At 35.2% G+C, this 13079-nt stretch overlaps 1 protein-coding gene across 8 annotated transcripts in view; it reads left to right on the forward strand.

Annotated features, from left to right (window-relative positions):
• RABGAP1L (RAB GTPase activating protein 1 like) overlaps positions 1-13079 on the forward strand; it is a 778147-nt gene that overhangs the window by 258421 nt on the left and 506647 nt on the right. The window lies entirely within an intron of this gene.

The raw sequence follows: 13079 nt of genomic DNA on the forward strand, positions 1-13079 counted from the left end.
TGATATGCCTAAGTATGGTTTTCTTCATATTAGTCCTCCTTGGGACCACAAACTTTCTTAAATCTGTGAATTGATGTCTTTCACCAACTTTGGAAAGATTTGGGACATTACTTCTTCAAATATGTCTTACTTCCCAATTCTCTTCTACTACTAGGATTTTGTCTTGTTGATATTGTCTCCTTAGATCTCTGGGGCTTTCTCATTTTTTTTTTTTTTTTGGATAAGCTGTTTTTCTTTCTTCTGTAGGTAGAATAATTTTTGTTGATCTTTCTTCAAGTTCAATTGGTCTTTTTTCATCTCTATTCTAAGTCCCTGCTGTGAATTTTTAATGTTATGTTTATATTCTAAAATGTTCCTTTGGATCTTTTTTATATTTTCATTTTCTCTCCTGAAATTTACTCTACTTTTTACTCAGTGCAGGTATAGTTTTCTTCTTCACTTCACTGAGCATAGCTTCATAGCTGCTTCAGAGTCCATGTCTGACAATTTCAACATCTGGATCGTCTTAAGGTTGCCTTCTGTTGATTGTCTTTTCCTTTGTAAATAGGTTACAGTTTCCTGGTACTTGTTTTTCATGTAATTTTGGAGTTCTGTTCTGGAAATTGTGAATATTATGAGAGTACTGACTTTTTGTTCAGCAAGTGCCTAACTTGATTTTATTCAGATTGTAAGCTCTGTTTTGTCTTGGTGGCTAGCAGACCCATTCTGGGTTGAGCCCATTCAGCTTGAGCCTACCAGCTTGTAGTCTGTCACATGTATACTTGGGTTGGGGGTTACTCAGAAACTTGGGAGGCGTTATACACAAAATTTAGGGTTCTCAGTTTCTGGCTCTTTCTTCTCCTTTATTTCCTTCTTCTCTCTGGCAACTGTGATTATGCTGGGTCTGACCCTGCCTTCTCAGGGTCAGGAAAGACAATAGGAACGTCAGCCATCTTGCATCAATTGTGACTGTGGCCTACCCTCAGGTCAAAACTGCAAAAAATGCATACTTATCTCATATTCCTGCTTTCCAAGTTGGATTACCTCTCCCAAATAATCCTGCTTTTTTCCTCTCTCCAGAGCCCTCAGTGAATTGTTCCTTTGCATTTAGACTGGAGCTTAAAGTTGGTCTGTTAGGGTTTATGCTGTCCTACTATAAGTACAACTTTCTTTGTGTGTCAGCTTTTAGTACTTTTGAAGGGAAGCAAGAGTAATTTATATAAAGGCTTTGTATCATACTGCTTGGAGAATGTAGAAATTTGATAATGCCTTTAGTGGTATATAATAAAATAGCTAATCCTTTTGAATATTTATTATTGAATGTATGAATTCATTTAATTATTGCTGTTTGTATTATTTATAATTATTTAAGTGCTGTTATTGAAGCATAAAGATTTTAAGTAACTTACCCAAAGTTGTAGTAAACAAAGGAGTTATCTGCTTTAAGAGCACATATTTTGAATTCGTTTTCATATGAAAAAGAGAGCACTCTGTGGTTTCTTCCAGTTTGGAGACTTAATATAAGTATAACTGGAATAATTTCTCTGCCCATTGGGCGAAAATTATCTTGTGTTTAGGTTTCCTGTGCCTGATTAATAGGGATCATCAAGATTTAAGTAACTTTTTAAAACATTTGAACAACTTCCAAAAGTTTTAAAAATAGAAAATAGAATTCGTAATAATACAAACAATAATTTATATTTCATAGTTGACCATTTGGGTTATTATAACAAAATACAATAAAAGGGGTGGCTTACAAACAACAGATATTTATTTCTTATAGTTCTGAAGGCTGGGAAGTCCAGGGTCATGACATAAACAGATTCAATGTCCCGTGAAGGTCTACTTCCTGGTTTATAAAGGATGCCTTCTCAGTTTGTCCTCACATGGTGGAGAAAGCAAAACAGCGTTTTTTTGTTTTTTGTTTTTTTAAAAGATTTTATTTATTTATTTGACGGAGAGAGACCCAGAGAGAGGGAACACAAGCAGAGCGAGTGGGTGTGGGAGAAGCAGGCTTCCTGTGGAGCAAGGAGCCTGATGCAGGGTTCCATCCCAGGACCCTGAGATCATGACCTGTGCCAAAGGCAGACACTTAACTAATGAGCCACCTAGGTGCCCCCAAGACAGCTTCTTGGATGACATTTCTTTTTTTTTTTTTTTTAATTTTATTTATTTATTTGACAGAGAGAGATGACAAGCAGGCAGAGAGGCAGGCAGAGAGAGAGGAGGAAGCAGGCTCCTTGCTGAGCAGAGAGCCCGATGTGGGGCTTGATCCCAGGACCCTGAGATCATGACCTGAGCCGAAGGCAGCGGCTTAACCCACTAAGCCACCCAGGCGCCCCTCTTGGATGACATTTCTAAGGGCACTAATCACTTCCCAGAGGCTCCACTTCCCAATGCCAATCACCTAGGGGGCTAGAATTTCCACATAGAATTTTGGTAAAACACAAACATTCAGTTTATAGAAATAGCCCTTCTTAGTTACAAAATTTTCTTAAGTACCTTCTTTTTTAAAAAGATATTTAATTTATTTGTTTGAGAGAGAGAATGAGTGAGAGAGAACACAAGCCGGTGGGGAGGCTGAGCAGAGAGCCCGATGTGGAGCCTGATCCCAGGACCCTGAGATCATGACCTGAGCTGAAGGCAGATGCTGAACCGATTGAGCCCCCCAGGTGCCCAAGATTTTCTTATATACTTTCTAGTTTTATCCTCATGAAAGCCTTTTATAATATGAAGGCCATAATCCTTTATTGGTGTGGAAATAGAAGCCTAAGAGAAGTTACATCAAATAGTCTTATATAGTTCAGGTATCCTTTTTTTTTTGAAGTTTTATTGGTAAAAATAATGACATTTTTAACATACTTTATAATTTTTTCCCCAAAATGTTTCGTAAATATTTTCTTATTTAATGTTTCAACTCACCATGTGGGATAAGCAAGACAATGGTGTATGACTCTTTTTTCTAGATGAGACATCCAAAGGCATAAGAATTTATTGGTATGGGATGCATATTTGTTAATCGTAACATATGATGCCTTGCCTAGATCTCTAAAACAAAGTTCTTTGTTCGTTCTTCTGTACCAAACTATCTTATTTTGCTTACAGGTGGCTCTGGCAGTATAGAGTATAAACATATCCCCCTAGCATTTTTCCGTAGTGCCTTTGGACCGCATCTGTCATTGTAGGAAGCACTTAACACTTTATTGAATCAACAGATAACGAACAAAAAGAAACCTTTTGATAGTAATTCCCAAATGTCTTTTGGACTTTTTTCTTCTTTACTCTCTTCTGGAAAATGTACTGTGAGTAAAACGGCCGCCTCTTTGTCTCAAAATGAACTGAATAATGTTTCCGAAGTGTCTTATACCTGGATTTTGATTTATGAATCAACTAATACAAAAACTTAAAAGACTCCTGGGTTAAAGGGGCTACTAAAATGCTAAGTAATATGCTTTTGGATGAAAATACTTTAGAAATATTTCTATTTGATAACTTTTCTATGTAATCCTCTTGGAGGCCTTTTGAAGTCTTCCTTTTTCGTTGGCTTCCTTCTTTCACCCCGCTCTCTTTTCTTCCTTTCTTCCCTCCTGCCTGCTTCCTCTGCTTTCCTCCCTTCCTCTAGTATGAGCTCTGCTCTGGGAAGGACCTGTCCTATCTTGTGCCAAGCCTTTGATCCAATTTTGGAAAAACTTCTCGAGGTAATTTAAGTACAGAAGGTAGACTGAGTGTTCACTTTACTTTTGATTTATATATGACATCTGTTTGAAACTAAACTTTCTTTTCAGAACCAGAAAAAAATATATTTATTTTGGGATATGTAGGCCAAAGGCAAATGATCTGAGAAGTAAGCACCCTTGTTCCTAAAGGAGAAGTCACTCCAGTTTATAAGAAAAGCTGTATTTGACCAAAACCAAAGGACTTCAAAAAAGAAACCATAGTATCAAGAAAAAATTTACTGAATGTTTTTATGGCCTACCTCGAATATAGGATATGTCTTTTTTTCCCTGACCCACTGTCAAAGAGGGGATGTAAAATTGCTGTGTTCAGTAGTGTTGGCCTAGAACAAGAGGTACTTGTGGCATGAAAAAATAACCTTAATGTGCCTTACCCTCATGCCCTTAGGATTACTAGAGACAGTGGCTCATAGTGTAGCTTCTGCTCCTTTTCCATTCTCAGCCTGGCATTTAAAATTAGTAAAATGCAGATTTAACCTTCATTTCTTTCCTCAAGTCCATGACATTTCTGTATTTCTTTAGTTATTAAATGCTTTTTGATAATGATAAAAATGCATATTTTATTAATTTTTGGAAATGTTTCATGATGTACTTCTCAGGCTTTACTATATGTCATCTCAGCCATATTTTAAATAAACAATAACCATATTTTAGTCAAAATTGTTCAATAGTGCTTTTGCTTCCTATGAAGGAAACAAAAAGATGCCGGAAAAAGGTGCCGAGTAACTTAAACTGCATTCGGTGCAGTAATCTCCTTGAGACCACAGTTTCTGAAGTATCTTATTGCTACTATGGAATAAAAACATGAATAAATTACAGCCTTTAATGCATCTAATTGATTTGTATATAGCACACCTTTATGTTCCAGTTGTGCTCATGCTTAACACTTTATTGGTGTTATTATTGTTACAAAATTGTAGTATACCATTGGAATGCAAGTTCTTGTGGAATTAAAATAAGCCAACAATAGGATTATCATTTAACATTTAGGAAAAAAGTTGGTTAAATTGTCCTTGTCGTTCATTGTAAGCAAATAGTAAGAGGACTTTCTACTTTTTGTTGTTGTAGCTGCTATTAGTTGGTAAGGAACACTGTTAACACACTGAATATTATTTGAGCTGTGTAAGTCATCAGCCACAGCATTGGGAATCTTTTTGTCATGCTGAGTTTTTTCATTAGAATTTGTTATGGCATTTGCTGTAGATAGGATCTGACCGGTATAACCAACAGATACTGTAGTATGTTAAATTTTTTATCAGTAGTTTTCTGTTATGTCTATAGTCTTTGTGTCCCAACACACATTAATAATGTTGTTAAGAGGCACCCTTGTGAATGTAAAACTTTCAGGACTCTAAACAACTTTTAAAAAGCATCAGATGTTGCTATTGCATGCCTCATTTGGTAAGCATCACATTCTATAAATGAAACAAATTAGGCCTTAGGACTGGAAGAATTCAAGTGACTTTCTGTCATCCAATAAATAGTGGACTAGAATTTTCTTTTATTTCTAGTAGCATTTGGCTGAGCCATGAAGAATATTTCTAATAATTGTATTCAGAATTTCTTACCAGCTTAGATTCTTATGAAAATCCCCCCAAATATAAGGAGCAAATTAAACACAATCATTTTTGCTTGTGTAGATTAAAAACTGGATAATAAAAACAAAAACAAACACCTCAGTCTGATTTTTAATGGTGGGGTTGAGACTAGTGTTTTCCACAAATATAGTACATCTTCATGTTACTCAATAATTGGCATTTTCTCTTGATTTCTTTCATATTGGTTAAACTCATTTTTGCAGAGTTAAAATTTATAAATATAGTGACATTCCAGCAATATTGGATCATTTTTTTTTTAATTTCCAAAACTTTTCTAATACCCATTTTGTGTACAAAAACCTTAATTGTAATAGTGCCAAGCATCTAGTTTATTAGGAAGCTCAAAGGATTAGAGTTATATTTGTAATTAAGTTTCATCTACTTAGAGGAAGAAGCTTTATTGGTAAAGCAACATTTATTACTGAAATAGTTATTGGTTGACTGGGAGAATTTTACTGTATGTTACAATCAATTAGCTATCATCAGGTTCACCCAACCCCCACTTTCCTCCCCTCCAAAACCCTCAGTTTGTTTCTCAGAGTCCACAGTCTCTCAAGATTTGTCTACTCCTCCGATTTCCCCCAACTCACTTGAGCCCAGTGGTGGGTATTATGGAGGGCACCTATTTCATGGAGCACTGGATGTGGTGCATAAACAATGAATTTTGGATCACTGGAAAAAAATTAAATTAAAAAAAATTAGCTGTCATCATTCTCATGAAGTTCTGTTTAAAATACTTCCTATTTAATACCTTTGCTCTTGAACACCACCAATAATTTCTTTTCCCTCGGGGGCATACAGCTGTTACCAGCCTACTCAGAGCCATGTCAGGGCATAAAATCATCTTGACAGAAAGCTTTAAATTATAAATAGTCCCATAATGACATTCATCTTGGGCTGTACATTTATAAAAGGAGTTATTAAGGAAAATGTCATTTCAACCCATTACTATAACTGGAATCCTTCACATTTCTGCAGTCATCTTTTGATACCCAGATAGTATCTGTATGTGCAAGCATTCGAACTGTTAGGGCTATTGAGTTTTGCAAGTATAAAGACAGACTAGGGATATTGGATAAACTGTTTCCTAAAATGTTCTAATTTTTTTTCTATCACAAATAATACATCTTCATATGTGCCTTCTCCCTGAGAGGACTGTGGAAGGATAGGACTATTAAGACTCCAAGGTCTTAATATTATTCAAAAGGCATAGCACTGGAAATATTTCCTATATGATAAGAGAAAAGAAAAGATAAAAGATTGATTTATCTCATTGTTATATAAAGGCAACTTCACAGTATTGGATATTGAATAGAATTCTGTGAACACTTTTTTCCTAGAGTAAATGTTGATATTAAATTATTTGGTGTTAGTGGTCTGAGTTTTAAATAACCAATTAATTCTAACTTCTTACTGGCCCATTTAAATTCTATGAAAATTCTACTTTTAACCCAAGGTGTATTTTTTTCTTTGAACAAAATTACAGTTTCTCAAAAAAGCTTAACTTTTAAATAACTGTATCTCTCGAACTCATCTTTCTATTTTATACTGCTGTACCAGTTTATTTCAGCTCCTGAAAGCAGGGGTAGGTGAGAGAGCGAAAGGGAAAAGCAGAGGATGGTAACATTTGTAATGTGAGTCCATGTTGCAGAGCTGCATTTACACCAGGCTTTAGCCTGTGAGGTTTCAGCAAAAGCATCTAGATTATTGCTGGGTTGAAGCTGGCGTTATGGAGATGGCAGTGTTAGATGAACAGGAATGCTGAATCTCTGTGAATGTGTGTATATGTCTGTATGTATATGTGTGGGTGAATGTTCATTTTTCAAGTCCTGTCCCCCGGCTCAGGAATTTGTAAACATTGTTGCATCATGCTGCCTAGTAGGCCCCCCAGTCCGCCAAACTGATGGCGGATTCCCACTTCGGTCTTCTAAATCAAGTTTTTAATCACATTTTCTTCTTTGATCCCAAATCCTTTTCAATAGAGACATTTTCTGACCAGGCTTCTGCCAGTTTAGCAACATTTATTCCTCTTTTAGGCATGTCTTGAAAACAGCATAATAGGTTTATTCTTTCCTTTCTCAATTTCTGTCTCTTAAAAGTGATTTCTGTCAAAGGCTCAGTGTTCTGAGTTGTTCCCTATGCTACCTAATCACTTTAGCCACTTAGCTTTGAAACTGCCTGGTGAAAAATAAAGTTGTACTGGCAGATGTAGGTCAATTCGTTTGAGTTCTCATTTTCCTTATTCCCCCATAACATGACCCAAGGATGATGAGAAAGTATAATATTTTTAGCTTTCCTTTGAAAAGCTTTATATTCTGGGTGAATTTAAGCCACCCTAATTTCTGTTATTTTAAGAGAATCCTGCTGTTTATTTTAGATTAGGAAAAGATCTAGCTGTATGAAATAACATTTTGTGTTGATGTTTATTTAGCAGGAGAGGAACACAAATCAGTCAGTTTGATTGATTTAGTAAGTATTATCTTCTATCATGTGTCCGGCACTGTGCTCACCACTGAGGATAATAGTAAGGATAGATCTATTCAGAGGAGCTCATAACATAGTAAAGAAGATGCTTAAATATACTCAGCCCTTTGTTGGTTGGTGAATTAAATTCCTAAGTAAATTATTTTAGGCCTCTGCAAAAGACACTTAATGATCTTGTGGCTAATACATTTCTGGTCTCAGGGTTAGAAGGTCTTCATTTCATTCATTTCTGTTGATTTTTCCTCTTCCATCATATTTTTAATATGCTCTGGAGTAAGTCATGCAATATGTTTATAGTGTTCATAATATCTGCTTATAAAGCATTATGAGATCTTTGGGGAGAAAGTGCTGGCTCAACAGAAATATTATCCTTTCAACAAACATGTACTGAATATCTATGATTGAAGCATTGTGTGTTAGGCTCCATGAGTGATACAAAGATAAATGAGACAATTGTCTCCATAGGAGCTGACAATGCAATGTACGGAGTGGTGATAGGGTGTGGGGGAAGTTTGTGGAGGAAAGGATAATAATCAGGACATTTCTTTAGTGCTTTCATGTAAAAGCAAATGTATGTATAAAGGAGCATCTTATGGCAATTATATTCTCTCTTAGAACTCTTTTCCACCTGTTTGTATGATTTGTAATTGGATGTTTTCTGTACACTTAGTGGGCATGCTATAGTCAAAAATTGTTCGTTTCTTATCACTAGTTAAATAGTTTTCTTTAGCTTTGCCTCTTTTTCACTTGTATTGCCAGAGGACTTAATCATCACAATTAAAAGACATCTTTTTGAATATCAACTGTATGCGTCAGGGTTTTCAACATTGAATAATACACCACACAATTTCATGGTGAAGAAAAGTCCTTAACAATCCCCTTCCACCAGTATGGACTGTAAATATTATCTTGTTACCTAAATGTGTGGTGCTGTAAAATTCAATATAAGCTCTAGATACTTTTAGTTCTTGTGATCATAATGTACCAGAAGCAATGAAAATATACATTTTTGCTATTAATACCAATACCGTATTAATTTAATGCTGTGGGTTAGGTTATTTTCCTGAAATTAAGTTGCTGCTTACAGTGTGTATGTGACCCTGATAGCTACCAGATGGGATTTTTCTGAGCTTGGCATGCTTACGGGGCCATGTGCTTTCATATGACTCAGTTTTCCCAGCACACTTTCTGTAACTCACTTGGAGAATTTATTTGTAGGGTGTGGTGTTAGGTCACTTGACCTTCATTTGGTGCATTATTTACAAATTAAACCTCTTTATGTACTATTTTTTGACCTGCAACCAATTAAGAACTAGCTGGCTCCAACACAATGGTAAATGCTTCAGTAAATCTTGGCACCGATAGTGCATAACAATACTTTGTTATGAGATAAGTTATCAGAATCTACTTCTTGTAAGACTTCTAGATTATGGAGGAAATAAAATTGAAAATTAAAAAATATTACAGAGTATTCATGGACCGCTAAAGATACACTCTTGAAGATTCCTTGGACCCCAGTTGTTTGAGAATAATATATGCAGACACATAGACCTGTATATATGTGGCATAAACAAACAGAAATTCAACACTGTTAGAAAAGGAATCATGCAGGCATTACATGGATACAAATTACTATGGAGTTAAATACAATGATCAAATTAACTATTGATTACTTTTGTTTTGGAGGTACAGTCCAAGCACTCAATACAACTATATAAAATTAAATTCTTTTTCTGTTTTTGAATGCTTGCATTCCTTTTTTGGGAAAAATTAGGAAAAATATTTGGTTGGATGATACTAAAAAGTACAGATTAAGAATAAAGAAAGGCATTGTAGATCATTTATATAAAGGACAATACCAGTAACTCATTTTATTAAAAGGCAACAGAATTTTAATGGGCTCAGGATCAAAATAGTAATGATTATCACTAATCCTCTTCTTTACTGGGTAAGGCAGGTAAGGGAAGATTTGTGGTTTTGTAAGCATCCTCTTTCTGCGGAGGTAGGAAACTCCTGCATATACAATAGAAGGCAGCTCTCCCTTTCTGTATAAGGCCCACATTTCCCCTGAGCCCAGCGTGAACTTCTCAAGGTGTCTTTACTAGTTCACAGGAGAAACCACAGCTACCTTAAAAATAAGCCAATTATTTTTAGGGGGGAAATATACTTTTAAAAAAGTACAAATAAAGCAGAGGGGTGTGGAGAAACACACAGAGGGGTCTGTTCCCAGTCAGTTCTGTTCAGTGTGTAAATACTGGAGAAACGTGCTATGTTATCACTATTTGTTACTACATTTGTCATCCGAATCTTGGTCATTAGTTATTAGAAAGGAACAAATGAAACGATGAAAGTAAAGACTTAACCTACATTTTCTAGTACAAAGCATGTATATCCAAAATTTTAATTTCTTCATCTGTCTATCTCTGGGAAAAGAATCAATTTATGTTACTTCCTGGTTTAAATCCTTAAAGACCTTACCACTGCTTGTAGAACCTTCATAAATTTTCTTCTGATACTCTTACTATATCCCTTCATTGTACGTCACCTTCCAGTGATGTTGACCTATTTTAGTTTGTTCTCTACCAGACTGTGACTTCTATGAGAAAAGATCTCAGAACTTCATCCAATACGTAGCATTCAATAGACCTTCAGTAAAATAGTAATTTAATTGAACTCTAATTGGATGAATCTGGGCAAAGCACTTTGACAGTGAGTAGATCTTTTCAACCTTTAGTGTATTCTAGAGCAGAACAGTGAAGATTAGAGATAAGAAGCATGTTAGAAGACCAGAAAATCCAGATTTTGCACGAACTCTGAGTAGTTGAGTTCAATTCAACATGCCTTAATATATTAACTCACATTTCCTGCTTCTCATGCAGTTTGATAACTTGTATGGTTCTCAGAGGCACATTGCTGATTGTGTATAGAATGATGAGGGATGTGAGGAATATCAAAAATACTTCAACTGTTAGGCTGAAGTTTTGGTTTTTTTGTTTTTTAATTTGGACTTTAGAGATAATTTGTAAAGACAAGAGCATGAGTATTTCAAGTTTTCTTTTGAGAACTGAGTCATAGATGTTGCATTTCAAGCCAAGTAAAGGTTTGATTATTTTACACTTCATGGCTTTTTAAAATTCTAGTTGCTATAACAACTTTGATATTTCTTTATTATTTTTAGCTCTTCAGTTGCCATAACAATAAGATATCTTTAAAAAATAGCAATTTTCTTTTATAAGGGAAAATTTTCTTTCAATTAAAAATGAATTTGAATCAACATTTCTTTCCCATAATGTGAACCCATTATTTAAAATGCAGTTATGCTATCCTGTTTTTGTATAATTTTGACAGAGCTTTGCAGGAGATGTTTTAATGTTCAACTTAAAGGGAGGTGGCTATATTGAACTCTTTCTATGACATACTATTAATATTTGATGGGATTTCATTGATATAAAAATCTCATTAAACAATTTAATTTCCAGATTTGTTTCATAAAGTAAGAGAGAACATGATTAATGGATAGTTCTTACATGGAAGATACAAGAAATCTTGGAATTTCCTATTCTCTTGTATAATTTTTAAGTGTATTTATCATGTCTCTTGCCATAGTCAGCACTTCACTTATCCAGAAATAACTGACAACGTAGTCCTGAGCTATAGCATTTTATTCATAGAACAGTACCTCTGTTTATTCTTTGAGAAAAAAAATTCTTGTAAGCTTAATTTCTGATATTTAAGCCTTTAGAAAATTAAGGATAGCAAATTAAAGATGAAGGAGAAGTACTGCTATATTTGCTATGCAAATATGTCAGAAAATATGGGAGCTTCGTTCTTTTCTAGGTGCCTGGTTACTTACAGAAATTAAACAAGTCTGTCTGTTTCTCCCTATATTTAAAACCTATGTATCTATACCTGTATATACATGTACATGCAATCTAGTAGCTACAGAGGTGTGATTGTATCATAAGACTGTGTTCTCATTGATGTTAACAGTGATGATCCCAGCCTACCAGGCAAAAGTTAATTATGTTCAGAATTCTCAGTTTAAGAAGGCAGAGGAGTAGACGATACATCCTATAAAGATTTAAATGTAAAATTTCATGGAGTGAAGCAAAATTTTAAAAATTTAAAAAGAGAAACCTCATTAGCTGAGAATTGCAGCATCCATGAAAGTGAGGTTTTTAACAGACTAAACTTTGGTGATTTTTACATTACTATGTTGCTAATCATATAAATTTCCTAAGATGCATGGTCAGGTGCAGATAATGTGTTTATTTTAAGAATGTACTTTAAAAGATTTTATTTATTTATTTGACAGACAGAGATCACAAGTAGGCAGAGAGAGAGAGAGAGAGAGAGAGAGAGAAGCAGGCTTCCTGCGGAGCAGAGAGCCCGATGCGGGGCTCGATCCCAGGACCCTGAGATCATGACCCGAGCCGAAGGCAGCAGCCCAAACCACTGAGCCACCCAGGCGCCCCAAGAATGTACTTTAAAAAAGAATTTGGAAGGAGATGGCAATTCAGTAGAAAAGTGGAAGAGTTGTGATTAATTTCCTAACCTCAACAGGTTACTTGTGGGTATAGCTTCTTAAGGAAAAATGATTAAACAAAAAGTCTATTGATAATAAGAGTATGCTTACCTTTACTGTATGAGCTTTAAATGAATAGCTATGTACTTTTAATGGTTCATCTTTAATTTCTAGCTTTCATACCCAACTTTCAAATGTGGGAGTTACATCCATTTTACAGATGGAAGCTGAGACACGTGGGAAGAATGACATACCCACAGCATCACAGTTAATGAGCAGTGCAGCAAGCTTGCCCTGCTCCCAAATCTGGCTTCTGCTAGAGCCTATATTCCCTTCTTTAAGTTATAGTTTTCTCATGTCTTCAAATTTAATAAACATTTATTAAAAATAATAGCCTAACTTAGGGAAAATGTAAAGAAAGAGGTACTATGCGTGGTTTGATTTTATTGCTCTGCATACTATTTTTGACCTATTAATTTGATCTTAATTATATATTTTATTTGAGGGTCTCCCCCACTCAGAGTTAAACATACATGTAAATTAGTATTTTCTTTCTCTGTTTTCCTCTGTGACTGATTAAAGATAATGAAATTTCTCGAAAGTTTTGCTTTCTTGGCCAGTTTTGTCAGATCCCAGCTAGCTAGGGCAGTCTCACAGTGTTGTATAACTGGCATTTAATAAGAAGTCTTTTCTCACCCAGTGTCTCACTTGCATCTGGGCTGTTGTGTCTGTGAGTGCAACCGCTGAACCATGAGTCAG

This window comes from Mustela putorius, unplaced genomic scaffold, assembly GCF_011764305.1.
Source record: "Mustela putorius furo isolate JIRA1106 unplaced genomic scaffold, ASM1176430v1.1 tig00003942_pilon_pilon_pilon, whole genome shotgun sequence".
Taxonomy (NCBI): domain Eukaryota; kingdom Metazoa; phylum Chordata; class Mammalia; order Carnivora; family Mustelidae; genus Mustela; species Mustela putorius.